This window comes from Puma concolor, chromosome A2, assembly GCF_028749965.1.
Source record: "Puma concolor isolate L17-30 chromosome A2, mPumCon1.1.hap2, whole genome shotgun sequence".
Taxonomy (NCBI): Eukaryota; Metazoa; Chordata; class Mammalia; order Carnivora; family Felidae; genus Puma; species Puma concolor.
The window spans coordinates 85,429,115-85,454,054 of record NC_141668.1 but is presented as its reverse complement, the minus strand read 5'-3'; the positions used below and the strand labels follow the sequence as shown (position 1 = coordinate 85,454,054).

Here is a 24,940-nt window from a genome sequence, read left to right as displayed (position 1 = left end):
ACCCCAATGTACATGCTTTAACTTAAAATGCTTTATGGCTAAAAAAACGTTAACTATCATCTGAGGTTTCAGCAAGTAGTACCCTTTTTGCCGGTGGAGGTTTTTGTCTCGATGTTGACGGCTTCTGACTGATCAGGGTGGTGGTCGTTGATAAAGGGGGTGACTATGGCAATTTCCTAAAATAAGACTATGAAGTTTGTTGCATTGTTTTACTCTTCCTTTCATGAATGATTTCTCTGTAGCATGTGACGCTGTGTGATAGCATTTGACATTTGACTCACAGTAGAATTTCTTTCAGTCCTCTCAAACCCTGCCACTGGTTTATCCACTAAGTTTCTGTAATATTCTAACTCCTCTGTGGTCATTTTAATAATCTTTATAGCATTTTCACCAGGAGTAGATCCCATCTCAAGAGAGCACTTTCTTTCCTCATACATGAGAAGCAGCTCCTCATCTGTTCAACTTTTGTCATGAGATCACAGCCATTCAGTCACATCTTCAGGCTCCATTTCTAGTTCTCATGCTATTTGCACCCCATCTGTAGTTACTTTTTCCACTGAAATCTTGACCCCTCAAAGTCATGTATGAAGGTTGGAGTCAATTTCTTTCCAAATTTCTGTTGAAGTTGATATTTTGGTCTCTTCGCATGAATCATAAATGTTCTTCATGGCATCTAGAATGGTGAATTCTGTCTAGAAGGTTCTCAATTTATCTTGCCCAGATCCATCAAGAAATCACTATTTATAGCAGCCATAGCTTTACAAAGTATATTTCTTCAATAAGACTTGAATGTCAAGATTGCTCACCAATCTTTGGACTGCAGAATGGATATTGTGTTAGCAGGCATGAAAACAACATTAATCTCCTTGTCCACCTTCATCAGCACTCTTGTCAAAGAGCAGTAGTATTTTGAAAGCAATCTTTTTTTTTTTTTCCTGAGTAGTAGGTCTCAAGAGTGGGCTGCAAATATTCAGTAAACCATGTAAACAGATGTGCTGTCATCCAGGCTTTGTTGTTCCACTGATAGAGCACAGGAAGAGTACATACAGCATAATGCTTAAAGACCCTAGGATTTTCAGAATGGTCAATGAACATTGGCTTTAACTTAAAGCCACCCACTGCATTAGGCTCTAACAAGAGAGTCAGCCTCTGTCCTTTGAAGCTTTTTAAAGTCTTTTTTAGAGTTTATTTATTTTGAGAGAGAGAGAAAGGGTGAAGGAGGGGAACCAAGAGAAGGAGAGAGAGAGAATCCCAAGCAGGCTCCTCAATGTCAGCACACAGCCCGACACAGGGCTCAAACTCATGAACTGTGAGATCATGACCTGAGCCAAAACCAAGAGTTGGATACTTAAGTGACCTAGCTCCCCAGGTGCCCCTGTCCTTTGAAGCTTTGAAGCCAGGCACTGACTTCTCTCTAGCTATGGAAGTCCTATCTGGCATGTTTTTCTAATATAAGGTTGTTTTGTCTCTCTTAAAGATCTGTTGTTTAGTGTAACAACCTTAATTATTTTAACTTGATCTTCTGGAAAACATGCTGCAGCTTCAACATCAGCACTTCCTGATTCACCTTTCACTTTTGTTATATGCAGATGGCTTCTTTCCTTACACGTCATAAGCCAACTTCTGCTAGCTTCAAACTTTTCTTCTGCAGCTTCCACAACCTTCATAAAATTAAAGAGAGTTAGAGCATTGCTCTGGATTAGGTTTTGGCTTAAGGGAATGTTATGGTTGGTTGATCTTCTACTCAAGTCACTATAACTTTACATCAGTAGTAAGCTGTTTCATTTTCTTATCCATGTGTTCATGGGATAGCACTTTTAATGTCCTTCGAGACTTTTCCTTTGCATTCACAACTTGGCTGTTTGGTACAAGAGTACTAGCTTTTGGCCTATCTTAACTTTTGATGTGACTTTCTAACCAAGCCTAATCATTCATAGCTTTTGATTTAATGTGAGAAATGGGAGACTTTTTCCTTTTACTTATCACTTACAGGCCATTGTAGGGTGATTGATTGAAATAACTGACGTACAATGTTATATTAGTTTCAGGTGTACAGCATAGTAATTTGATAATTCTCTACATTATGTTTACCCTGATAAGTGTTGTCACCATAAAATGTTATTAGAGTATTATTGACTGTATTCCCAATGGTGCACTTTTCCTCTCCAGGACTGATTTGTTTTATGACTGAAAGCTTGTAGCTGTTAATCCCTTTCAAATATTTGACCCATCTCCTACCCACCTCCCCTTTGGAAACCATCAATTGTTCTCTGTATTGAAGATTCTGTTTGGTTTTTGTTGTTTGGTTGTTTCTTAGATTCCACACGTTAATGAAATCATATGGAATTTGTGTTTGTCTGACTTGTTTCACTCAGCATAATTCCCTCTAGATCTGTCCATGTTTTCACAAATGGCAAGATCTCATTCTTTTTTATGGCTAATATTCCATTGTATATGTATACCACAGTTTCTTTATCCACTCATCTATGGATGGACAATTGAGTTGCTTTCATATCTTAGCTATTGTAAACAATGCTTCAGCAAACACAGCGGTGCATATATCTTTTTGAATTAGTGTTTTATTCTATTTGGGTAAATACCCAGTAGTGGAATTACTGAATCATATGGTATTTCTATTTTTTAATTTTTTGAAGAGCCTCCATACTATCTCCACAGTGGTTGTGTCAATTTACATTTTCACCAACAGTGCACAAGAGTTCCCTTTTCTCCACATCTTCACCAACACTTACTTCTTGTCTTTTTGATACTAGCTATTCTGACTGCTATGAGGTCATATCTCATTGTGGCTTTGATTTGCATTTCCCTGATGATTAGTATTTTGAGCATTTTTAATGTATCCGTTGGCCATCTGGATGTCTTTTTTTGGAAAAATGTTTATTCAAATATTCTACCCATTTTTTTGTGTGTTGAGTTTTGTATGTTATTTATACATTTTGGATGTTAATCCCTTGTCAGATATATCATTTTCAAATATCTTCTTCCATTCAGTAGGTTGCCTTTTTGTGTTGTTGATGGTTTCCTTTGATGTGCAAAGGCTTTTTATTTTGAAGTAGTTCCACTAGTTTATTTTTGCTTTTGTTTCCCTTGCCTAAGGAGACATACCCATAAATACGTTGTTAAGGCTGATGTCCAAGAGATTATTGAGTATTTTTCTTTTAGGACTTTCATGCTTTCAGGTCTCACATTTAGGTCATTAATTCATTTTTAATTTATTTTTGTATATGGTGTAAGAAGAAAGTGGTCCAATTTCATTTTTTTTTTTTTGTACATAGCTGTCCAGTTTTCTCAACAATATGTATTGAAAAGACTGTCTTTTCCCCATTGTATATTCTTCCCTCCTTTGTTGTAGATAAATTGGCCTTACAAGTATGGGTCTGTTTCTGGGCTCTCTACCCTGTCCTACTGATCGGTCTATTTTTGTACCAGTATCATACTGTTTTGATTACTATAGTTTTGTAATGTATCATGAAATCTGTGATTGTGAGCAGGGTTATTAATTGGCCTAATTTCAATATTATTGTGTCCCAGGGAACAGCGAGGCCCTAAGAGAGGGAGAGAAACCAGAAACAGCTGGTCAATGAAGCAGCCAGAACATAAACATTTATCAATTAAGTTTGGTGTTTTATATGGTGGTTTGTGACACCCCAAAACAATTACAATAATAACATCAAAGATCACTGGTCACAGATAACCAAGAAAAATATAATAAAGGTGAGGTAAACAGCATTTTCCCTATCTATTCTTCTGAATGTTAATAGTAACAAATTTGGTTGGACTTACTTTGTGATAATAGCATATTAAGTGCAGGAGACAGGATTCCATGAAGGCCCCCAATATTCCTGGTCCTGATATACACACCTTATATGATTTCCTGTCCCTGTGAATATTGTAATTTTCACTCCAGTGATAGTATGTTTTATTGCAAAATTGAAGGGAATCAATCAGAGGGAGGCCTTAAAAAGAGACAGATTTCCAGTGTGAGAGATTCTCTTGCTGTTTTCAAGAAGTAAGCTACTGTGTTGCAAGAGGGCCACATACAGTTAGAGTCTGAGGGCAGCCTCTAGGAGCTGAGGACAATCTCTAGCCAATAACAAGCAAGGAAGCATGAGCCTTAGTCCTACAACCACAAGGAACTCATTTTGCCCAACAAACACATGAGAGTAGAAGATGACCCCAAACTGAAAATGTAGCCCAACAAAAACCTTGATTTCATCCATGTGACTATCTCAGAAGAGAATTCAACAGCCCCCTGCCCAGACTTTTAAAATACACAACTGTGAGATAATAAATAGGTACTTCTTTAAGCCACTAAGTTTGTGGTAATGTGTTATGAAGCAATAGAGAAATAACTCGTTAAGATTTTTTTTGTATTGTCTTGTTTTGTTGTTATTAATTCTCATCATTTCTTGTATTCAAAACAAAACAAAACAAAACAAAAACATGAAAGCTATTTCATGAAATATAAATATTCTTTCCTCCACAGAAATTCTTTCAGGGACTTAGGGTTCAATTTTCAATTTTAAACATTTTAGTTGTGGGCTAATGTGATAAATAAATATATGACAAATAGTTCATTTAACATGTTAGTAAATATTTCCAGTATGCCTTTTGTGTGCTATGTAGTATTCTAAGCAGCATGGAATATGGCAGTAAGCAAGACAGTGAAAATTCCCTGGCCTCAAGGAGTTTACATTTGCATATGGTGGATACTAAAAACTTAAAAAATACCAAATAGATATTTTGGAAAATCAGGAAGCATAATAAATGGAATAAAGAGGGTTGGAAGATACAGTATGATGAGAAATTAGTAGTTCAAACACATTGGCCCTGAGAGAGGTAACATTTGGGCCAAGGAGCTGAATGAAGAAAGGAAGCAGAACCAGCACACAAGTATCTTGGAGAAGAGGGTTTTAAGTAGAGGGAACAGCTGTGGAAGGTCCAGATGTAGTCTGGCATGTTCCAGGAAGGCCTGTATGGTTTCACCAAAGTCCATGAAGTGGGACATAGTAAGAGACAGGCATGAAGCAGTGGTCAACATCAAAACCATAGGAGGTCTTTTGTGTTTTGTTTTGAGTAGGCTTCACACCCCATCTGGAACTCAAGCTCATGACCTCAAGATCAAGAGTCGCATAATCTACCAACTAAGCCAGCCAGGAACCCCCCTATGAAGTCTTTTAGATTCTGAACCTTTGAAGATATTTTCTACTTCTCAACCTTTTGTTAGAGCTCTTTGGAGACACTGTCCCTTTTAATGTCTATCTCATAATGTCTACTTAATTAAATTAACTTACAGTACATGAAGAAGTTTGATGTCTTCTGAAGGACTGTAAGTTTTCTTTTAGGATGAAAGCTGTGATACACATCAGCATTCCCTTGTGAGCCTGGCTGTCAGGAGATACCAAGCTTGACTTGAATGAACTAACTAATTCCTCAGATTGGCTTTTGGGATAAATCCATCTTTCCTCCTTCACAGTTGCCTTTGTTATTTATTTATTTCATGTATCCATGGATCTTATGTTGTTTATCGTTTTTAGAAATAGGTACACTGCAAAGGGGGGCGGCAAAACTACCACATTTGCCAATTAGAGATCTTTCTTTCTAAAACTATGATTTGTATAATACTCATTAAACAACTGGTTAGAATCTAGGGACTTATTTAATTTATTAATTAAATTTAATATGGATTAAATTTAAATGAAATAAGCCCTCAAGGTCATCAAAGAGATTAAATATGTATGCTAAGTATAATAAAATAAGATTTAAGTTTACAGGGAAGTAAAGGGTCACATACAATACTATGGGAGGTCAATATAGGAAAAGCTTATGCCAACGGGAATTGATGAAGACATGACAGAGAGGAGAGGCTTTCATTGAATTTTGAAGCAGGAGTACTGTGGGCTGCTACATATGGTAATGCTTATTGTACACTGAACAATACTAAGGGGTACCATTTACACCGTATATGTGATAAATTATATATAAATACAAATATTATGGTATAAGAAATATTATATATATATACATATATATATGTATTATATATATATATAATATGGCACTTTTCTTGCAGAGTGCAGCAGAGTGTCTTGAAGAAGTGGTTCCTTTCATTTGCACAAAGTAACCATATGGGCTAATAGCAGCATTAACAGTAATTTTTAAACATGGGAGTATTCATTAATTCTGATTTAATTTGTCTGGGATGGAAATTGAGCATGTTGTTTTTTAAGGCTTCCAGTATACACACCATGTTAAAGGATTCATTGATTTTGAAGAGTAACATTTAAGTAGAACATCAAAAATTCTAAAGGAAATACCTGAAGCAGTGGGAAATGCAAGGTGAGAATGCAGAGACCATTTCCCTGAAGGACAGACTTCATGCAGGAACAGAAATGATAGTTGAGAGCCTTCAATGGTGGTCTAAAGACGTTAAAGTCCATTCTCTGGGCAGTGGGTACAATTAATGTTTTATTGTAAATAAATAAGTCATAAAATCTAATTTGTTTTTAGAAGATTAATCTATAAGCAGTAGGAAGGATAAATGAGAGAGGAGTAATTCTGCATGCAAGAAGGTCAATTAGGAGACCATGGCAATAGTCAAGGTAGGTTGGAATAGAAACCTGACTTGGGTAGAGACAGTTAAAATGGAACACAGGAGACAAACGGAAGATACATGGTGAAGTTAGAATTGTTAGGGACTGGAAGATGATGGGGTGCATGGGCAGCAGTTTCAGGCTGAGTGACAGGAAGCACAATGATATAAGTGCAGAGACTGGGGGCACAGTCTCAGAGATAGGGACGTGGAGACGTATGTTTAGGGCAGCGGGGTAGAGATGTCCACAGAAATGCAAGAGTATTATATCACTGTGGGTCAATTACAGAACAGTATCTCCCAGCTCAAGATTTGAATCTATGGAGAGAGGAACTCAAATCTGGCTACCTGGAGCACTCTAACCATGAAGCAGCTAACTTAACATTACTAAACTTCCATTTCAACTTGTTAAATGGTAAGTATTAGTTTTATCTTCAAAGTTTTTTTTTTTTTTAAATTACATGACATAATACAGACACTGTGTTAGTATATAGAGAATTCTCAAAATGCTAACTAAACTTACTATTAAGATAGAAGTTTGGGGTAAAAAATAGATTTGGGGATTAACTGGAAAGGTGCTAAATCAAGCTCATAGAGTTGCCAAGGAAGAGAAGATATAAGAGGAAAAGAACAGGGATAGGCCTAGACCTTCTTAGATGCCTACATTGAGAATGCAGACAGAGCAAGGGCAATCCAAAAATGGACAGGAAAAGGACAGTTAAGAAACTGGGTATCAGATCTTTACATGAAAAAAAAAAAAAAAGACACAGAGAAAAAAAAGAATCATGTGAACTGTGATCTGAAGAGTGGCGGTCTTAATTCCAGAACTTTGTTCGAACCTTCTGACTGACTCAGGATAGTCTTATTTAATCCTCCCATTTCTCTTAAAGAGGATTCCACTACAGTGTACTAGACACTGCTTTGTACAATTGCTCACCAAGAAAGTACTAAAGGTTGCTTGATTATTAGCTGATTATTATGTGATAACATCAAAACAAAATACTACAAACAGAAAGTGCTACAACATGGAAGTAATAATTACAACTACCAAGGCTCTGTCTGGTTTTAAAAACTGATGGGACATCTGCTTAGCTGCTAACCATAATTGGCTACCAGCCTGTTGTTTTGTTGTGCTGGAAGAAGGACTTTATGTTCTGTGGATAATATTTGCTCTTGGTCCAGGGGGACCCAAGTTTCCATTAGATTACAGGCTCTACAGACATAGCCACATGTATGCAAGACACTTGCACAGTTTCTCTAGTCACTTTAAATTTCCTTTTAGTACTGGATTCTTTCAGGGGCTTTTTTGGTTCCTCTTCTGTTAGAACTAACAATCCCATGAATTTCTAGTCTCTAAGGTGTCACTTTGTGTCTTGTGTCATAGCTTTGGGAAAACTTCCTAGGATAACCTAAACAAACACAAAAAAGATAGATGATGTTACAATATAACCATTCACTTCTGCTCACATTGTACTTAATTCCACTCATTGATCTCTTCATTTATACTATCTTTAATTCAAGAAATCTTATTTCAGCATTAGCTCTGGGCCAATCACTGAGCTAGATGTATTCTCACGTTATCTGTAGAGTAAGTGTTCATGATAGGGTGCAGAATGATTTTTGGAATAGCTTCAATTTAAAGACTTCCTCAATGAATTATTCTGCCCCTTTCTTCGTACACCACAACTACTAGCATCATCAAAATCTGTTGATTATACCTTCCAAATATTTTTTTAAATCTATGTGGATATTTTCCTCCATTTTTCCTACATCCATTTTTGGTCATGTGACCATTCAAGTCAGTAATAACTCCCTAACTAGTTTCCCCACATCCATTCCTACCTCTCTTCGATCCCAGCAGCCATGATGCTATCAGAATTTGTTTTTTTAATGTAATTGAGATTCAATCATGTATCTCTCTTTAAATTCTTCAAAGTCTTCCCATTGTTCTTGGGGTAAATCCCTGCAAATATCTATGATATCTGGCTCTTTCCTAACCCCTCTGCATCATCTCCTTTTACTTTTCCCTATCCTCGCTCATCCAGCCACATTGTCCTTCTTCTTTCCTGTCCATGGCAGGGGGCTTACAGTTGCTGGCTTCTTACCTCTGAATGCTTCCCTAATCTGCTGCTTCTTAAAATTTATACTCACTCTTAGAAATTAGTGTGTGTCTGTATGTATGTGATGTATATCTATATACATTTGAGCTCAGTGATAAATAAAAAGCCAAAGTTTGTGCTCCCAAGTATTGTTTAGTGAAAAAAGTCAGGCATTATTTAAGAAATCCTAATATACAACCATAAACTGAAGTAAACTGGAATAAATTGAGAAGGGATGTTACATTGTGATAAGATAAAGCTGAGAGGTCAGAGTAGCTTCCCTGATAAATAACACACACACACACACACACACACACACACACACACACACAGTTTCTTAAATAATATGTATATACCTGTATATAGATATATATCCATATCTATATATAAACAAATGCTTACAATTTATATACACACATATATATGATCATACATATATATAATATATACATATACACACATATATATGATCATACATATATATATAATATATACATATATATGTATATTAGAGAAACCTCTCTGTTCAGTTTAGCTTATCACAATGACACTTTCATTATTTATCACAGTTTATGATAATGCATTATGATTTGTTAAATCATGCTTGTTTTCCTTCACTAAACAATAAGATACTTGAGAGCCCAAAGCTTGGCTCTTAATTAGCCATTTTCCCCCAAAGGAGAAGCACAATCCTGTATACATCAACAAGATTTCAATATATCTTGCTGTTGAATTAACAAATGATTAAATGATGACCAATCCAACTTAAACAGGAAGAATGCTGGGGCTATAATATTTCATGTAAATTCTTGACAAAACTTTTATAATTAATGCAGATGACATTGGAAGGGAGATAAAAATAAGGCTATGAAATTTAGCAGTAATTTGAAGCTTCAAAGACTTAAAAAAAAAGCAAAGAGAACCACTCTGTTATATTATTTTTAATAGTATAAATTATGACTGATCCTCATTACTTTTGAATAACAGAGCTAGAATTCTCTCCTAAAGTTAGTTTCGAGAATAAATGGTAAGAAAATCTTTACCCTAAGCTGATGTTCAGAATAAAAGCATCTCACACACATACAGATTTGAGGAGAGCAAGAGAAGTTTACTGTGAAGTCTTTTCATAGCTTTCCTACAGGTAAATGCTCCTTATGGAGAAGGTCTTTGAGTGAAATTATTCATTACATGCTAACATGGGAAAGCAAACAGACAAACAAAACTCTAGTAAGAAGAGTCTGATAATAGAATCAGTTACAAATGAGCCTCAAAATGTCTTTCAGATCCTGAAAATACACATTAAGTAAGCTGATAATAATCCAAGGGCGTTTTCCAAATACGTTTTTCCTAAAAACAAGTTAGCAAGGTTAATGTGTTGAAGTGTCTTGAATATTTTCATTGTTTTCAAGTGTGTACAGGGGTTTATGCCAAATTTCCCCAACAAGGCCACAAACTGTTCTTTCCCTGTTATGTTACAGAGCCAGGGATTCAAAAACGCTTTACTGTTAACTCTTACACAATGGACAGAAATATGAAATAAGGGACAAATCTTTGATTTAAAATTTGAGTTTCTCTGAAGAGAATTTTTTTCAAGCATATTATTAATTTAAAAGTCCTAAACATACTCAGCATGGCATGCTTAAGGATGAAGTCAGTACTGTTATTAATACTTGATGAAGCCCACTGGATGATGCTGATTGGATAGAGAAGAAAGATATCTGGAAGAATAGCACCCAGAGGCATCAGAGACATATGATTGGGAGTTGTTGAGAGGGAGAGACAATGCCACTGTATTGATGATGCTTTGCATATCTTATTTTGAGATGAACTGCTTGTTTGGAGAAAAGATTTTCACAAAGAAATGGGAAATTCCATAATAACATCTTGCGGGGAACAGTATCAACAGCTGTTAACAGCTATTATTAACAGCAGGATTATGGGTTCAACTTTAATGCCTTAAAGTTCTGCCATGCAGTATGCAACCAAAATCAGAAGAGGTTTTGGTTTTGTCTGGTTTAAAAATTTAGGTTCATGATTTGTTCATTATAGCCACTCTGACTGGTGTGAGGTGATACCTCAGTGTGGTTTTGATTTGTATTTCTCTGATGAGGAGGAACATTGAGCATCTTTTCTTGTGCCTGGATGTCTTCTTTAGAGAAGTGTCTATTCATGTCTTCTGCCCATTTCTTCACTGGATTATTTGTTTTTTGGGTATGGAGTTTGGTGAGTTCTTTATAGATTTTGGATATTAGCCCTTTGTCTGATATGTCATTTGCAAATATCTTTTCCCATTCTGTTGGTCGCCTTTTAGTTTTGTTGACTGTTTCCTTTGCAGTGCAGAAGCTTTTTATCTTCATGGGGTTCTAATAGTTCATTTTTGCTTTTAATTCCCTTGCCTTTGGAGATGTGTCAAGTAAGAAGTTGCTGTGGCTTAGGTCAGAGAGGTGTTTTCCTGCTTTCTCCTCTAAGGTTTTGATGGTTTCCTGTCTCACATTCAGGTTCTTTATCCATCTTGGGTTATTTTTGTGGTTGGTGTAAGAAAGTGGTCTAATTTCATTCTTCTGCATGTTGCTGTCCAGTTCTCCCAGCACTGTTTGTTAAAGAGACTGTCTTTTTTCCATTGGATATTCTTTCCTCTTTGTCAAAGATTAGTTGGCCATACTTTTGTGGGTCCAATTCTGGAGACTATAGATACTGGAGAGGATGTGGAGAAACGGGAACCCTCTTGCACTGTTGGACGGAATGTAAACTGGTGCAGCAACTCTGGAAAACAGTGTGGAGGTTCCCCCCAAAGTTAAGAATACAACTACCCTATGACCCAGCAATAGCACTGCTAGGAATTCACCCAAGGGATACAGGAGTGCTGATGCATAGGGGCACTTGTACCCCAATGTTTATAGCAGCACTCTCAACAATAGCCAAATTATGAAAAGAGCCTAAATGTCCATCAACTGATGAATGGATAAAGAAATTGTGGTTTATGTACACAATGGAATACTATGTGGCAATGAGAAAGAATGAAATATGGCCTTTTGTAGCACCGTGGATGGAACTGGAGAGTGTTATGCTAAGTGAAATAACTCATACAGAGAAAGACCAATACCATATGTTTTCACTCTTATGTGGATCCTGATAAACTTAACAGAAGACCATGGGGGAGGGGAAGAAAAAAAAATTACAGAGGGAGGGAGCCAAACCATAAGAGACTCTTAAAAACTGAGAATAAACTGAGGGTTGATGGGGGGTGGGAGGGAGGGGAAAGTGGGTGATGCGCATTGAGGAGGGCACCTGTTGGGAAGAGCACTGGGTGTTGTATGGAAACCAATTTGACAATAAATTTCATATTAAAAAAACAAAAATAAAAACATAAATAAAAATTTCGGTTCATCCACACTTGAAAAACAACTGATTTGGGAGGAAAAGAAAGTCTTGGTTTTGACATTCTGTGACGAAATGTTTAATTTTGAAGATAGTTGGTTAAGAAAATTCCTGATGATTCTCTGGATGAAGGGTTCAGAGATCTTGTCCTTCTTCATTATCCCAGAGCCAGAGTCATTTTTTTTTAGTTCACTCCACCACTATTCCTTCCTTTCCCTCACCACTACTCGTAAGTTGGTGTCTAGCAGGGAGTGAACAATTGAATGACAATGAATATATAATTCATAGAAAGGAAACTCAGACTTTCTTATTCTTATTTATAGGACATAATCCATATTTCAAGATGATGGTGCTTAGAATGTTGAAGGCATTCTGATATTCATTGTGATTCGTAGAAAATATGTTGTGATCCTGAGTTCACTGATTTGTCTTCTCAGTTCTTTGATAAGATATTTTATTAATAAGCTTTTAGTTTCATGGAAAAAATGCTTTGCACACATAGAACAATACTTTTTTTCAATGAACAGGGTCACATTTTATGATAGTTGAGAACGTGACCCCCTCACTTTCTCATGCAAAATTTCCCTGGTATTGGCTACCTGACCTTACCAGCTGACTCTGCCACATGGATATCCCTCCTCTATGCTGTTCATCCAATCTCTAACTGGCAGACATGCTATTATGGCTGAGAAATGGCCATCAGCTCTGGAAGGTCAAACTCTGCTTACACAAAATCAAGAGGACATGGGGCATCTGGGTGGCTCAGTCAGTTAAGCATCCAACTCTTGATTTCAGGTCATGAACGCATGGTTTCATGGGTTCAAGCCCAGCTTTGGGCTCCACACTCTCAGTGTGGAGCCTACTTAGGATTCTCTGTCTCCTTCCCCCTACCCTCTCCTGCTCTCTCTCGCTCTCTCAAAAATAAACTTAAAAAAATTAATGAGGACGAGTTGTCAAAAAAGAGAAATGCAAGAGATGAGAAATATTTCTGGCTAGAGTCATGCCTTACAGATCTATATTTTCCTTGTGCTGGAAACATAATGCTTCTGGGGATTTTCTGGTGTCATAGCAATACTCCACAGGGAACATTTCTGTATTTTCCCTAACTTTGTCTTAAATAAAGAAAGAAGCCTTGGAATTACTCACAGGATGGGTAATCTGATACAGATAAAGTATGGATGATACTCATTTTTAACCTGAAACTGTATTGTATGATGGGAAAACAATGTACTTTCAGTTAGACTCTTATATGAACCACTTATTAGCAGCCATTGTCAAAATCTACCATTTAAGTTCTAGTTTTCTACTCCGTAAAATGGAACATAAAAATATTAACTTGATTTGAAAGGATACTTTTGGATTAGGAAAAGAGAATAAAATGATATGATATCTACTTAGCAAAGTGCCAAGAACATGGACAGTTCTCAATACATGGGACCTATTATTAAAATACAAAAACACTAGTTTTGGTAAATTGAAAAAAGAATCATTCTCCCTTCTGGGATGGTCGGTACGACTAGTTACAGATCAGCTTCATTTAGAAAGTGGTAACCCAAAATCCATTATTTTTCTTTAATGCCGTTCAGTAAAACATACTATTGGTTAAAACATTTAATACCTCAAAATCTCAGGGGAGCAGTATGGCTTTCCTAGTTCCTCTGTTCGATTTGTTCAAATATAGAATTAGAGATCCTTAAATTATGAGTCCCAGAGAGTGATTTATTGTTAGAAATCTTGCCATTATATCTTCAGAGTAAGAATTTTAATCATAGCTTCTCAGGCTGAAGGTAACTTCATTTATATGTTTACAAAGACTACTAAGCAAAATTCAATTTAAATTAGCTACATTATACAACTATACCAAAAGTTTAACTTAAACCAAAGCACCTGGCAATGGATGACACTTTCTGGCTCCATAATTGAGGCAAACAATAAAAGGACCAAATCACTACCTGCAGGAATAGGAGAAAAGATACTAGAAAGTTTACCAAATAGATGCTCACATTTAAGGACTCACCTGCCAAAGATCCTTTAAAAAAATAAACAACTGAGAAAATAATTCTTAATGTTCACTGTTATGTTTCTTTTATACTTCACCAGGAAAGGAGAATTTGAGCCTGTCTCTATACTATCCCACAGATGGTAATTATGGAGAGAAGCGAATTGATTATTAATGATTATTTGAATCCTCATGTTTCATAAGCACTGAAGCTATTTTTTAAGGGGTATAACAGGTTTTAACAGGAAAAGGATTAATGGTTTTATTTTCCTCAACTGAGGCACAAAATGAATGAGATTTTTCAAGCTAACGTTCCTTCCGTCTGGCTCAGGTGTCTGGGATCTATATTTATCTTGTGTCAGGCATGCGCCTGAAGTGCTGGAAGGCTCAGGCTGTCAATGGCTTTCAGATGTCAGGATAACCTTAAAGACAGATGAATGGCCAAGACCCCGTGCCTCATTTTTGAGTTCTCAGCTGCTGCGCTGTGGAAATCATGTGTTTATTTTCTGCGTCTCCTCCTACCACAGTCTCTCTGAAGCTGACTTCAGATCCTACATCGAGACAAGCCAGCTCCCCTAGAAGTTGGTGAGCAAAATCACTTTTGTTTAGGGGTCTGACTGTTAAGGTCTTTGTTGTTGATGGGTTATCATCGGGCAGGTATTAATAATTATTATTTTTAGCTGTTTAGGAAGATAAATATTATCTGTTGGAATAATTTCATCTATGATGCTTCTTTTAACATTTGTAAGCTTTCAATGAAATAGATGAATAGACTCTTGACACTTAAATTTAACATTTCCACTAGTGTCTAAATTCATCCTATGAAATTCCCATTTGCACATTTCCTGGCTTTTATTTCGAAAGTATCAGAAAATGTAGAATTCTTATCAAAAGTATAATATTACTGGCAATCTTATTCCCTCAGATTCTCTAAGTTGATATGGCTTGTCCTGATCTAGACTGAGTTCTTATTTAAATTGCTATTTGCCTTCTTATAGCATTTTTAAAATAACCTTTTGAAAAGGACACTGTAAAGCCCAATTAAATTTTTCTCTTCCAAATTGGAAAAACTTTATTTTAACTGAGACTAGAAGTTGAAGGATCTTTGTTCATGATATTCTGAAAATGTTTTTTGGCACATTGTCATGACTAACAAGTATATTTAAGAACTAATTTAACATACCCAATCCTCTAAACAAACTGACTCTTAGAAGGAAAGAAGAAAATAATCTTTCCATATATAAACATATTGATCATTAGTGGTCATACAAACTGTAGTGACTGTGGGCACTGCATATCTTATTTTGGAGGGAGGGGGTTTTGTCACATAGCAGAACTTTGTTACACGGTGTGTTTCATAGTATGGCTATATAAGGCCAGAAAACACTGCAAAGAATGATAGAGGAGTAACTTATGCAGAAAGGAAACTTAGCGACATACTCATTTAGAGACAAAACCAGATGCTGATTGAAATCAGTAACCTGTGACTCCCCACGTTATTTTGCAAAGTCTCAAAATGAACTGGGTAGAATTCTTTACCTTTTAAAGAAGATCATTTCCTTGTATTCTTTGAAGAAATGGTTGCTTGAAGCTGTGCTGAATTCTGGGGAAAGCATTCTGCACTGATACTTACAAAAGTGTCAACTTCCTGTTCCCTTCCTGTGTGAGAGCCCAGAACTCAGATGGGATGCGGATCAGGTGAAAAGGAAAAGGCAGCCTGTGTTTTTCTCAGGTATACCTGACTAAATAATGAAAGTGGGATTTGTGAGGCAATACATGAGACTCCTGTAATCTTGGCAAGGGAAGGAGAAATATTTTCAAATGATGTACAACACAAACACTAATTATTTGGAATCAGATCCCTTTGTAAAAGACAATGACAACTTTGCAGCTAACTGTTCTGAGAGTTTAAGGAAGAAAGCAAACAACTGAGGATAATAAAACAATTGTCACCTGGGAAAAGGTAAGCTCTTGAACTCAGAAGAATCATTGTCAGGCAAAAAAAGGAAACAAACAAAAAAAAAGCTTTCCAGTGGCTAACAAATCAGTGGCAAAGACCATGTAAGACTGCAGAGTAGGCCAATCAAATGGAAAAATATGTTTTGTTTTGTTTTTTTGGAGTGGAGAAATACATAATAATCTACTGATGTTAATGTGACTGGCTAATTTTGCTTTTGGCACCAACTGCTAATTAAGATTACTCATTAAGGAATTTAATCTTCTTAGTTTTTGTTAGCTAAATTTCACAGATTTCTGAAATTAAAAAAATGCTTTAAAATGTATGAAAAGGGAAAATTTTTTTTAATTGGTAGTTTTCTTTAAAATTTTTTTTTAACGTTTATTTATTTTTGAGACAGAGAGAATCAGAGCATGAACTGGGGAGGGTCAGACAGAGAGGGAGACACAGAATCCGAAGCAGGCTCCAGGATCTGAGCTGTCAGCACAGAGCCCCACGCAGGGCTCAAACTCACGGACTGTGAGATCATGACCTGAGCCCAAGTCTGACGCTTAACCGACTGAGCCACCCAGGCACCCCATGGTTGGTTGTTTTTTATTGCTCTTCTGATGAAAACTGCAAAGCGCATCACCGCTTTACTATAGCTTCAGTACAGCTTCAAAGGAGTGGTGGGCAGTGAGGAACGGGGAGCTATCGCAGGTGGAGGAGGGACACTGTGTTTTTATCAGGGTCCTGGAATCCTAAATAATTCCAGGTTAAGAGTGATTCTTCCATGACAAACAATGAACTGTTGTTCATCAGGAAAATGAAACTGTCTAAAACTAGCACAAGTGCACAGAGAATATAAAAAGAAACCTAGTTTAGTAAATAATTAGTCTTACTGTTTGCTGTGTTGTATCAAAGGGCAGAAATTGACTAAGACACTAAACTTTTACAAAAGGCTTTGAGTATGCCACTGGCTCCCCAGTGAACTTACCAGCCATTTCTTTTTGAAGATTGGTAAGATGGATTTTGTTTTGTGTCTTCTGACAAATTTAGCTGTGTGGAAAATGATTAACACTTTTAAGGTGTTTGTTGGTACGCTGTTGTGTAAAATGTTTTGAAATATACCTAGAGACCTTTGTCACACAAACACTGTCATCTCACAGAGGAAATGACAGAAGGTTGGCAAGCATTATTGAGGGGCATAGCAGACAGCTTGGCTCCATTCACCAAGGACTCCAGAGTGCCCCCAAATAGAAAAGCATTGTTTTTCCTTGAATGCTTGTGAAGTTTACAAGTGGAATAAGAACAGCGCTTTAAAAAGAACTACTAGTTTCATCTCTTAATTTTGCTTCCCTCATTAAATCTTCCAAATATAAATGTTACATTTCTCCCATGTTAATTTTTAGGAAATTGGAAAGGATATTAGTATTCATGTCATAGTTTTAAAAATTAAGAACACAGTGCAATAGAAATGCAGGCAGAGGCTCATTTTGCTCTATTCTGGAATTTCATTATTACTCTTTGAAATGTAATAGGAGCCAGGGTAGAGTGTCCTTCTTGTATCTCAATCCAGGAAGCTTTAGACATGAAATAATAAAAGTTAGTTTATTCACTACAGTGGTCCCATAGTACGGACCCTAAGCACAAGATCTTTTTAGAGAAGGCATAAATTTGTAGTAAGTGAGCGGGATCTTTTCAACAAATATTCTTGCCTTAAGAGCGAACCCTAAAACAGCAAACCTATTTTGAATACGTGATGGAGTCAACTGTCTTTCAGAGTCACTTATTCATTGATGCATTTGTTAAAATACATACGGATGAGCATTCACTGTATGTAGGACAGTTGTAGGCTCTGGAGAACATTATTAACAATTTTTTGCTGGATGTTTATAAGGATCCTGGATCTTTTTACAGGTGGTTGTTCTAAATTTTGTTTATATGGAATGAAATCTTTTGATGAAAGTTAAAAAAAAAACTGTTAGTAAATGATAAAGATGTAGGATGATTTTGTGGACATTTTCCCCACCATGCACACAAGCAAACCACTTAATGAACCATCCATCTCCTGAAGAAGATAGGCTGAATAGGTGACTGTTACCTTTACAGAATTAGAAGGAAGATGATGGGCACAGTTGCCTCCTCTGCCTGCTCTCAGCTTCTTGCCATTGCCCCTACAAATGAAAAAGGCATATTGAAAATGCTGAGTAACTTACATAAAGCACATGGAAACCCCTTCCAAATACACTAACATAACTGAGTGTGCACCCTAAGCTTTAATAGCCTATTTAATAGGGTTTAATAGCTCTTAAGGGTTACTTTTTGTTGAAATAATCAATATGAAATGGGGAACAGGCACACATCCAAATTTTAGCTCAGTCTCTTGGAGGGGAAGTGGGGAAGACCTCTAGTTTTTACAGAAACCTCTCATCTCTAGGAGCCTCATGCTTCTAAGAGCTGCTCGGTCAAAAGTTAGATCTAAGCAGACACGTGGAGGGGCAATTACAGTGCAGGAGGACACATGCTGTGATAAGGGTATGCACAGTGATCAGGGCACTGGGTACAGACCTTTGCTATTCCCTAGAGACAGCTCTTGGGCTGGGCTATAAACTTCAGGGAGGCAGGGGTCATTTGTCAACCGGGTATCATCGACATTGCCCAGTGCCTGACACGTAGTAAGCACTCAATAGCTAGATTTTATTCATCTATTCAAAATTATGTCTAAATCTTTTCTAACTCCAATGTTCACCTTTCACTGATTATCTCTAAGTGGGTCAGGTCCATGGACCTCATTTATTTCACCTAATACCACTGATTTCTTAGTCTTCTTCCTCCACCCTCCACATCTTCCCCCCACAGTCTGCATGCAAAACTTAGATGTGCTTGCTTCTGCATTCAGCCTTAGAGATGTCTTTACTCTGTGTGCCACGTTTTGGATAAAGCTAGAGAAAAACAGCACTGTCAGTTCTACTCAGGGTCCACTGGCCATCTTCAAGATTTTCTAACCTGGCCCCAGGTACAAGTTATGATTTCTCTTCTCACACTTTATGAGAAATCACAACATGCATAATAGTTGTTTGCCAGTCTAGTCACACAGAACCCCAAAACCTTCCCTGGGGTTGGAAGCTGTGGCCAGCTAGTGGTAGAGGGGTGGTAATCATCTGTTGTCTTCCTCAGCCCCTTGGTCAGTGTTCCTCTGTGACTTTACTGAGAGCATCTTGCAAGTTTCTTCCTTCAGTCTTCCAAACCTCTGTGTATTGCGTCTGTACTCTGCACTCCTATTATGATAACTCAGTAACATTTTACGTTTTACCAAATGAAGTCAGGAAACAATAGGATTAGGCAAGGAAAAAAGTAAACCTTGCTATGAAGAGGCATACTGCAGGAAGCTTACTATAATTGTGCCCATTATCTTCTCTACCCCATTAATATTCCTCTTAAGGAATAAAGGTGCCATTTTGTTTTCTCTCTAAAATCTCCCACACAGAACTTCTGTACATAGTAACGGCAAGAACATTTCTGAAGCTGAAATCCTCTAAAATAAAAGCAATTGAAACTAACTGAATGGTCTTTTGTGAAAAGAAAACTACTTACTAATTATTTACCATGGCAAAGCAACAGCTATGAAGCTTGGCTTTTTTCTGAGGTTTAAAGCTGGAAGTTGACTTTCGGTGGCTCTCCCGATGTTTACATTTGTTCACAGCAAAAACTGCAAACCTTAGAAGTCGGAATAGTTCTTAACATACTCTCAAACCAAGATCCGCTAATTTTATAAGTGAGAATCCCAAAGCCCATAGACATTAAATGAGTTTTATGCGCTTCCCTAGGCATTGGATTGGCAGTCCCCCTGTTTGCAGTTTTTCTAGGGTCCCCTTCCCCGCCAATATCTGTTAGGTGACCTCATCAACTTTTACAGTTTCACCAATAGTCTGTATTTTGCAGAGAACCCAAATCTACATCTCTTGGCCCCAGTGCCTGCTAGTCAAGGTCCCACTGTGGATGCTTTATGTCTTATGTCAAAAGTATCTGACCCCTTTAAAAACATAATCTGGTTTTGTGTTTCACGATACGCATTTTATGTTCAAAATTAAACTGTAATCAGCCCCAAGATAGGTGTGACATCATACTTGAATTTATCCTGGTGTTTAGTAAAATATATGTACATCCATATACTCTGCAAATACTTTTCAAACAAATGGATAGGTTAAATAGTTAAGTATATCCTGCCAGTGAAACCAGAGATTATAACCACTCTGATAATAATTATATGAAATGGTTAGTATTTAATGAGAGGCACTGTAAACATTGGCTGAAGCACCCTCTCTATAGTCAGATTGAAGAGGTTTGAAATTTGGATCGGTCACTTCCCAGCTCCGTGGCCTTGGGCAAGATGGTAAACCTCTCTGTGCCTTTGCTTAATCTGTAATATAGGGATTATAAAAGTACTTACTTCATAGGGCAGTTGTTTAAAGTAAGCGAGTGACTGTATGCAAGATACTTACTCAAGTGTCTTCCTTGTACATGATAAGTGCTTAGAAGGGTTAACTATTATTTAATTGTCAAAATAATTAAAACATGTCTAATGTTATCCTCATTTTATTTTTTTATTTATTTTTTTTTATATATGAAATTTATTGTCAAATTGGTTTCCATACAACACCCAGTGCTCATCCCAAAAGGTGCCCTCCTCAATACCCATCACCCACCCTCTCCTCCCTCCCACCCCCCATCAACCCTTAGTTTGTTCTCAGTTCTCAACAGTCTCTTATGCTTTGGCTCTCTCCCACTCTAACCTCTTTTTTTTTTTTTTTCCTTCCCCTCCCCCATGGGTTCCTGTTAAGTTTCTCAGGATCCACATAAGAGTGAAACCATATGGTATCTGTCTTTCTCTGTATGGCTTATTTCACTTAGCATCACACTCTCCAGTTCCATCCACGTTGCTACAAAAGGCCATATTTCATTTTTTCTCATTGCCACGTAGTATTCCATTGTGTATATAAACCACAATTTCTTTATCCATTCATCAGTTGATGGACATTTAGGCTCTTTCCATAATTTGGCTATTGTTGAGAGTGCTGCTATGAACATTGGGGTACAAGTGCCCCTATGCATCAGTACTCCTGTGTCCCTTGGATAAATTCCTAGCAGTGCTATTGCTGGGTCATAGGGTAGGTCTATTTTTAATTTTCTGAGGAACCTCCACACTGCTTTCCAGAGCGGCTGCACCAATTTGCATTCCCACCAACAGTGCAAGAGGGTTCCCGTTTCTCCACATCCTCTCCAGCATCTATAGTCTCCTGATTTGTTCATTTTGGCCACTCTGACTGGCGTGAGGTGATACCTGAGTGTGGTTTTGATTTGTATTTCCCTGATAAGGAGCGACGCTGAACATCTTTTCATGTGCCTGTTGGCCATCCGGATGTCTTCTTTAGAGAAGTGTCTATTCATGTTTTGTGCCCATTTCTTCACTGGGTTATTTGCTTTTCGGGTGTGGAGTTTGGTGAGCTCTTTATAGATTTTGGAGACTAGCCCTTTGTCCGATATGTCATTTGCAAATATCTTTTCCCATTCCGTTGGTTGCCTTTTAGTGTTGTTGGTTGTTTCCTTTGCTGTGCAGAAGCTTTTTATCTTCATAAGGTCCCAGGAATTCACTTTTGCTTTTAATTCCCTTGCCTTTGGGGATGTGTCGAGTAAGAGATTGCTACGGCTGAGGTCAGAGAGGTCTTTTCCTGCTTTCTCCTCTAAGGTTTTGATGGTTTCCTGTCTCACATTCAGGTCCTTTATCCATTTTGAGTTTATTTTTGTGAATGGTGTGAGAAAGTGGTCTAGTTTCAACCTTCTGCATGTTGCTGTCCAGTTCTCCCAGCACCATTTGTTAAAGAGACTGTCTTTTTTCCATTGGATGTTCTTTCCTGCTTTGTCAAAGATGAGTTGGCCATACGTTTGTGGGTCTAGTTCTGGGGTTTCTATTCTATTCCATTGGTCTATATGTCTGTTTTTGTGCCAATACCATGCTGTCTTGATGATGACAGCTTTGTAGTAGAGGCTAAAGTCTGGGATTGTGATGCCTCCTGCTTTCGTCTTCTTCTTCAAAATTACTTTGGCTATTCGGGGCCTTTTGTGGTTCCATATGAATTTTAGGATGGCTTGTTCTAGTTTCGAGAAGAATGCTGGTGCAATTTTGATTGGGATTGCATTGAATGTGTAGATAGCTTTGGGTAGTATTGACATTTTGACAATATTTATTCTTCCAATCCATGAGCAGGGAATGTCTTTCCATTTCTTTAAATCTTCTTCAATTACCTTCATAAGCTTTCTATAGTTAGTTTTCAGCATACAGATCCTTTACATCTTTGGTTAGATTTATTCCTAGGTATTTTATGCTTCTTGGTGCAATTGTGAATGGGATCAGTTTCTTTATTTGTCTTTCTGTTGCTTCATTGTTAGTGTATAAGAATGCAACTGATTTCTGTACATTGATTTTGTATCCTGCAACTTTGCTGAATTCATGTATCAGTTCTAGCAGACTTTTGGTGGAGTCTATCGGATTTTCCATGTATAATATCATGTCATCTGCAAAAAGCGAAAGCTTGACTTCATCTTTGCCAATTTTGATGCCTTTGATTTCCTTTTGTTGTCTGATTGCTGATGCTAGAACTTCCAGCACTATGTTAAACAAGAGCGGTGAGAGTGGGCATCCCTGTCGTGTTCCTGATCTCAGGGAAAAAGCTCTCAGTTTTTCCCCGTTGAGGATGATGTTAGCTGTGGGCTTTTCATAAATGGCTTTGATGATCTTTAAGTATGTTCCTTCTATCCCGACTTTCTCAAGGGTTTTTATTAAGAAAGGGTGCTGGATTTTGTCAAAGGCCTTTTCTGCATCGATTGACAGGATCATATGGTTTTTCTCTTTTTTTTTTTATTAATGTGATGTATCACGTTGATTGATTTGTGAATGTTGAACCAGCCCTGCATCCCAGGAATGAATCCCACTTGATCATGGTGAATAATTCTTTTTATATGCCGTTGAATTCGATTTGCTAGTATCTTATTGAGAATTTTTGCATCCATATTCATCAGGGATATTGGCCTGTAGTTCTCTTTTTTTTACTGGGTCTCTGTCTGGTTTAGGAATCAAAGTAATACTGGTTTCATAGAATGAGTCTGGAGGTTTTCCTTCCCTTTCTATTTCTTGGAATAGCTTGAGAAGGATAGGTATTATCTCTGCTTTAAACGTCTGGTAGAACTCCCCTGGGAAGCCATCTGGTCCTGGACTCTTATTTGTTGGGAGATTTTTGATAACCGATTCAATTTCTTCGCTGGTGATGGGTCTGTTCAAGCTTTCTATTTCCTCCTGATTGAGTTTTGGAAGAGTGTGGGTGTTCAGGAATTTGTCCATTTCTTCCAGGTTGTCCAATTTGTTGGCATATAATTTTTCATAGTATTCCCTGATAATTGTTTGTATCTCTGAGGGATTGGTTGTAATCATTCCATTTTCATTCATGATTTTATCTATTTGGGTCATCTCCCTTTTCTTTTTTTTTAAAAATTTTTTTTTCAACTTTTTTTATTTATTTTTGGGACAGAGAGAGACAGAGCATGAACGGGGGAGGGGCAGAGAGAGAGGGAGACACAGAATCGGAAACAGGCTCCAGGCTCTGAGCCGTCAGCCCAGAGCCCGACGCGGGGCTCGAACTCACGGACCGCGAGATCGTGACCTGGCTGAAGTCGGACGCTCAACCGACTGCGCCACCCAGGCGCCCCTCCCTTTTCTTTTTGAGAAGCCTGGCTAGAGGTTTGTCAATTTTGTTTATTTTTTCAAAAAACCAACTCTTGGTTTCGTTGATCTGCTCTACAGTTTTTTTAGATTCTATATTGTTTATTTCTGCTCTGATCTTTATTATTTCTCCTCTTCTGCTGGGTTTAGGCTGCCTTTGCTGTTCTGCTTCTATTTCCTTTAGGTGTGCTGTTAGATTTTGTATTTGGGATTTTTCTTGTTTCTTGAGATAGGCCTGGATTGCAATGTATTTTCCTCTCAGGACTGCCTTCGCTGCATCCCAAAGCGTTTGGATTGTTGTATTTTCATTTTCGTTTGTTTCCATATATTTTTTAATTTCTTCTCTAATTGCCTGGTTGACCCACTCATTCCTTAGTAGGGTGTTCTTTAACCTCCATGCTTTTGGAGGTTTTCCAGACTTTTTTCTGTGGTTGATTTCAAGCTTCATAGCATTGTGGTCTGAAAGTATGCATGGTATGATTTCAATTCTTGTAAACTTATGAAGGGCTGTTTTGTGACCCAGTATATGATCTATCTTGGAGAATGTTCCATGTGCACTCGAGAAGAAAGTATATTCTGTTGCTTTGGGATGCAGAGTTCTAAATAGATCTGTCAAGTCCATCTGATCCAATGTCTCATTCAGGGCCCTTGTTTCTTTATTGACCGTGTGTCTAGATGATCTATCCATTTCTGTAAGTGGGGTGTTAAAGTCCCCTGCAATTACCACATTCTTATCAATAAGGTTGCTTATGTTTATGAGTAATTGTTTTATATATTTGGGCGCTCCGGTATTCGGCGCATAGACATTTATAATTGTTAGCTCTTCCTGATGGATAGACCCTGTCACTATTATATAATGTCCTTCTTCATCTCTTGTTACAGCCTTTAATTTAAAGTCTAGTTTGTCTGATATAAGGATGGCTACTCCAGCTTTCTTTTGGCTTCAGTAGCATGATAAATAGTTCTCCATCCCCTCACTCTCAATCTAAAGGTGTCCTCAGGTCTAAAATGAGTCTCTTGTAGACAGCAAATAGATAGGTCTTGTTTTTTTATCCATTCTGATACCCTATGTCTTTTGGTTGGCGCATTTAATCCATTTACATTCAGTGTTATTATAGAAAGATATGTGTTTAGAGTCATT

General features: G+C 37.4%; 2 protein-coding genes across 2 annotated transcripts in view; one reads left to right on the top strand and one right to left on the bottom strand.

Moving 5' to 3' along the window:
• GNAT3 (G protein subunit alpha transducin 3) overlaps positions 1 to 24,940 on the bottom strand; it is a 314,655-nt gene that overhangs the window by 132,088 nt on the left and 157,627 nt on the right. The window contains exon 2 of the mRNA XM_086696826.1: positions 18,127 to 18,199. The gene's annotated coding sequence lies outside the window, so the exon portion shown is untranslated. The remainder of the gene's footprint in view (positions 1 to 18,126; positions 18,200 to 24,940) is intronic.
• The window catches only part of CD36 (CD36 molecule (CD36 blood group)), an 82,464-nt gene continuing 72,158 nt past the window's right edge, over positions 14,635 to 24,940 (top strand). Inside the window, exon 1 of the mRNA XM_086696825.1 lies at positions 14,635 to 14,671. The gene's annotated coding sequence lies outside the window, so the exon portion shown is untranslated. The remainder of the gene's footprint in view (positions 14,672 to 24,940) is intronic.